We start from the raw sequence: 6,177 nt of genomic DNA, 5'->3' as shown, positions 1-6,177 counted from the left end.
TGGAATATCATTTTCAGAGACAGCAATAATATTCTTTTTATTTTACGTTTAGCAGACTATATACCCAGCGGTGGCTATCAAAGTGCAGATACAGACTTGTCTGAATCCATTATTGGTCGATTATCACTATCTTAACAGTTTTGAATATCCGGAGCTCAAAAACAATACAAAAGGTAATCACGGTCTATATCCCAGTCAATCCATACTATCCATACTATAATATTATAAATGCGAAAGTCTGTCTGTCTGTCTGTCTGTCTGTGTGTTCCCTCTTCACGCTTAACCCTTAAATGCATGATTTTTTGTATAACTTTTTAATAAATTGAAATAGATGTGTCATGCTGTATAAAAGTAATAAATGTGATTTTGGATAGCTGCATATTGAGCCACGGACCATCAAATATACGATGCATATATACATCATTATGCATTTAAGGGTTAAACCGCTGAATCCATTTAGATGAAATTTGGCATAGAGATAGTTTGAGTCCCGGAGAAGGACATAGGATAGTTTTTATCCCGAAAATCATCCCTTAAGAAAGCAAAAAGCTGGGTGGAATTGAGATGATTAATGAAGTGCCTGCTAATTTGTGTGCATAATATGCTCAAATTGAATGATTGCTATGAGAATTTTTCCGGGCGATAGCGAAGTAAGTATAGACTTACTTTAGCTGCTGTTACTAAGTCCACGCACACGAGGTCACGGGCAAAAGCTAGTTCAATATAAGTCTAGTATCACTATCTTTTCAAACCAGTCAATGTTTTACTTGATAAACAATGCTGAATAAGTTTACGATTCCCGTTTTCACAAATTGGTTTCGTTTGTAATTTAGGTGAGCTAAGTAAAATTGAACCGGCAGGTAATGAGAGTGAAAAAGTTGTCAGATCAAACCTTAACAGCCATCTCACCTCTGAAACGGTCATCAAACAAAAGTGAAAATTGCTGGAGCTTAAGGCCTGTGTTTGATTGAGTACCGAGGGTCGAAAAGAGCAGTCACTAATAATTCCCCAAACCTCCTATCTCACATTCACCCTTACTTTAATTTTAAACTCTAAGTGGAAGAAATAAGGTCTTTCTTTTCAGCGATGTCATGGATTACAATGGCGAGTGGAAAATTTACGTCGCGAATGGCAAATCCCTTCTGACCAAATAGCACTTAAGGATGTCCACTTAGTTTGGGCACGAATGAAAGCCTATGGCGAGCCGGCGAGAATAAATAGATTGAACTCCTTTTCTGTAGAAAATGCAGCCGGCCTGTGAAAACACTGAAGTACTGTGCAAATACTTAGATCGCGTGGGTTTTAGTTGTTCCTGGCAGAGTACTGAGTCTTTAAAAAATTGTATGCGTCTTCGTAGGTACTCAGCTAGAACAAAATTATTTGCAATTTTTTATTTTGATCCAGAAAAAAATATGCAGAAACTCAAATAAAAAAAACTAGCAACTCGCAATGAACGAGGGAAATCTTTATGGGATATGTGGATAAATGTTTTTTATTCTAATAATGTTTTTGAAGTTCTTTTTGTAGAAATGGCTAACCAGGTTTTCTTTGAAAGGAATGCACGTAAACGAATACGTGGCGTACATATTTTTTATTTTATTTATGCATATTGCTTTTGCTGTATACCTACTGACAGATTATAACGATGTACTCCTAAATGAAAGAAACATTTTAAAAACCTCTGATCAAAATATTTGAAGGTAATGAAGGTACCTCAGGGTTGGCGCAAAAATATAAATTTCCTCATCAAGCACGTCACGTGCGGCGCCGGACGGCGCGTTTGTTTAACGAACCTGGTCTCTAGCTGCGGCGGTTGCCAACCCTGGACCCGAGGGTTGCCAGATATACGGGATGGATAGTATTTCATCTATTTAACATAAAATGCATGCACTATTGCTACAACGAGTTGTTTGTATGTGCTGTTTTAATAATGGTTCAACTTCAAAAAGTGAAAAATTAAAAAGTGAAGTTTTAAGGAATTTTTACGAAGTAGTTAATTTTCTTCGTGTTGTACATTATAATTGAACTAAGGATTACGAGTCTCAGCCTTTAGTTAAGTGCAAAAAAGTGTACGCGCGGCCGCATGCAAAAAACAGTGGTGATCGTACCCAAACTATTAGCCTACATTGGCACACTTCTGCTCGGTATGCTTAACTCCATAAACCAAAAAAGCTGAATAGTAAACAAAAAATAAGTGTTTTTTTTTTCTATGTTTGTTTATTGTAATTATTTAGTTATTCCTATCACATAGTATCATGTTAAATCTGTTTTTCAGGAAATTAATACAAGTAGCCAAATAAGCTCCGTAAAATTATCCGTCTTATTTTTTTTCCTTTAAACTCCTGTTTTACAGTCTTATTTTTAGGCTTTATAGTATTAAACAAAAAATTCTAGCTGACAGCCCTATAGACTTCAGCTAAATCCATCGGGAACGAAAACACTGGCTTGTTCCACTTTGCGCTTGTTTTAAAAGTTCCACTGCAATTCATTGATACGATTGTGCACCAATCGGTGCGGTAGAAATTAAAATTTGTTTTGATTGAACAAAACCGGCGAACGGCTGGAATTTAACTGCGATTTTAACATGAGAAATGGGATTCAAAGTTTGTGCCTTTAAACCGAAAAGTGGGGCAAATTGTTAGTTAGTTCTCTTGTTAGTGTTATTTTAGCGGAAAAAAATGTCTGTCAAAGAAATCAAAATCAGGTTTCGATTGAATAAAAATTGGAACAGTCTGCAATGTATATTCAAAATGGAGACGAATATACTTTAGATAGGTATGTTATGTTTTTACACATATTTTACGCAATGATACTTTTAAGAAAGACTCACGGTAGAACGGTCCAGATCCGACACTTCAGTTGTCTATAGTCGGTTCGAATGTTTTAACTAATGAAATGCAATCAAACCTGTCTGTTTTTAAAACTAATAGTGTTGTCTTGCATCCATCACGTAGGTTCTCTGCCTCTTCCTCTGTTTCTCGATCCATCAACACAGAGAACCATATTAAGCTACATTCATCGCATATACATCGATAATTTTAGCAGGATAAAGTACACCTTCATATTATTCTTGGCAATTTAAATAATTTTTATTTTTTAACGAAAAGGCAAAAAATAACACGATTAAATAAATGAACTTAAAATATATGAAAACCAGCAAAGTAAATGAGCTCATACGGCTTGAAGCGATTTCACACTTTCCAAAACTCCTACACTAAAGGATTCTCTAGTAGCAAAAGTAGTCTTAGCATGTGTGGGATAGAGATCAAACTTCGGGAAATTACGAGAAGAAAATGTGTAGTTGAGAAAAAGTCGTTATTCGCTCGTCGATTTTCGCAGCGTTGACCGATAGCGTTAAAAAGTTAAAACTATCCATTTGAGCGAGCAACTAGTGACCGATTAGTGTACGTTCACTCTAAGTTTAGCAAAACATCTACTTTAAACGTGTTTTAACACTTTTAAAGTCGATTTTTTGCAAATCGTTAGTTTTAAACGTATTGGTAACTTGGTAATTCTACTTATTGGTATAATTTTTCTTGAGAAAAAATAATTGCACAATTTAAACATCATATCTGAACCATTTAATAAGAATTCATTTTTAAAAACACATAGATCACTGTAAAACGCTGGTATCACAACAAAAAATACAGTTTTTTCAACAATGATGTTTTGTAATTCAATAACTACTTTACATCATGAAATAAAACGATGAAAACGGATTATATCGCGTATATTGAATTTATAATACATCCCGACGTTTCGAACTCTTTACAGCGTTCGTGGTCAACGGGTGACTGAGGAAAAATTACAAAATGCAAAAATACCCACATACTAAAATAATGAACAATCATAGACTACAAACTTTAAGGCTGGTTGTACATGCAAAATCGGTTCATAAGGCTAGTTATTCACTATAATTATTTTTCAAGTAAAGATATATATATATACGAGATAAAAATAAACTATGCCGGCTCCAACCCTACACCACGGACCCGAGAAGATTTAATTCCCTCCTAAATTGTAGGAGGGTATCCCAATATGGGACCGGCAACAAACTCGGCGGGACACATCTTTTCAAAACATCAGAATGTCCAGCATCATCCAACACTACGGTCTCACAGTCTATGTCTCGCTTGCTCCTTTATCAGGTGGACTACAGGATCCCAAGCTGGTGGTAGAGAAAAGCCATCTTCCCTATTAAAGTTTGGATATTTCTTAATCTCAATGGCCTCGCGCAGCATTCTGGGTATGTAACGCTTCTCCTTGGCAAGAACCAGAGGCTTATCAAACTTGATTGAGTGATTGGCTTTATCCATGACATGCTCACAGACAGCAGACCTAGGTCGACGGTGCTTGACATCAGCTATGTGTTCCTTCACCCGAGTGGAAATGCTCCGTTTCGTCTGCCCGACATATGATAGGCCACACTCACAGTCCAGCCTGTACACTCCTGCAGTCTGTAGAGGGGTATTGCATTTTACAGGCCTCAGGAATTGTGACATCTTCTTCATTGGCTTGAAATATGTTTTTATAGAAGCACGCTTCAAGATGTGGCTGATCCTGTCCGTGACCCCCCTGACAAAAGGCAGAATGGCAGGCCTGCGCTCGACTGTGGGGATCTTATAGACTTGAGCAACAGATTAAGGTAGGCACCGGTCAATTGCAGGAAGTGTTGACAAGCACCGATTTTAATGATGTTGTTGAACAAGGTAATAAACGTTACGCATTTACATTTGAACAATGCAAGAAACGACAAAGTGCCAAGTTTGACAAGTTAAAATCGAAAACGAGACGCAGCGATAACGGAGGGCTTCAGAATAATAGCGCTAACGGAACGTCGCTGTCAGTGTCAAATCGGTCGGTTGTCAATCTATCCAGTAAACAATTGTCGACGTCTGAGTTTTCAGTATTAGAAAAAGGTCTTAATTATGTTGTGGCTCCGCGAAAGATCCCTTTTGAGGACATTATTGTTAGTGTAGAAGACTGTCTGGTGAAAAATCAGGTAAAGAAGGAAGATTTGGAGGCTATACGGCAGGATGTTTCGTCATTATTACGGAAAGCCAAGCCTCCGAAAAGGAATTTGCCTAGAGATGAAGTGGCCGCGTTGAAAACGTTACGCGATGATCCAGACCTTACTATTCTTCGAGCGGATAAGGGAAATGCGACGGTTGTACTTAATACTTCAGATTATAACCAGAAAATTAGGGAATTATTAGCGGATACTACAACCTACAAACATGTAAAGACGGACCCGACTATGAAAGTATTAAAAACCACTAAAGAACTAATTAGTGATTACTCGGAGAGCCTTGATCTGAATGTTGCAAGTTTAGTTCCTGACTGCCCCGTGCCTCCAAAGTTGTATGGGTTGCCAAAAATACACAAACCTAGTGCCCCACTACGTCCCATAGTGAGCCAGATAGATGCTCCCACATATAAATTGGCTCAGTACCTCGCGGGAGCCCTCTCAGCATTACGTGGTAACACTAGCACGCATACAAAGGATTCTTACCATTTCATCGGTGAGATTAAAGACCTAACATTGACTGATGATGAGATCATGGTCAGTTTTGACGTCCAGTCGCTATTTACAAGCCTACCGGTACAAGACTGCATTGAAATTGTCAAGAAGAGGTTATGTGAGCAGAACATGTCAGAGGAATATGCTAAGCTGTTGGAACATTGCCTTACATCTGGCTACTTGCTATGGAATGGTGAATTCTACCTTCAAGTCGACGGCGTGGCCATGGGGTCTCCGGTGTCTCCAGTAGTCGCTGACATCTTTATGGAGGACTTCGAGGAGAGGGCACTCTCATTGGCTCCTGTGCGACCGAAGATATTTAAAAGATACGTAGATGACACTTTTACTATACTTCCAAAAAGTAGTGTTTCAACTTTCTTGGATCACCTAAATTCCATCCATAGCAAAATAAAATTTACTATGGAGTTGGAAAAAGACTGTTCTCTCCCCTTCTTGGATGTATTGGTAAAAAGAAATCCTGATAACACCCTAGGTCGCACTGTGTATAGGAAACCTACTCATACTGATAGGTACTTAAATGGCAAATCGCATCACCATCCCAGTCAACTTGTTACAGTAGGCAAATCTTTGTTTCAGAGAGCCCAGAGGATATGTGATGACCAGCATCTGGCCGCGGAGCTCCAGCATGCCAGGCG

This window comes from Cydia strobilella, chromosome 10 (assembly GCF_947568885.1).
Source record: "Cydia strobilella chromosome 10, ilCydStro3.1, whole genome shotgun sequence".
In the NCBI taxonomy this organism is placed as follows: Eukaryota; Metazoa; Arthropoda; class Insecta; order Lepidoptera; family Tortricidae; genus Cydia; species Cydia strobilella.
Note: the sequence above shows the minus strand (reverse complement) of the source record.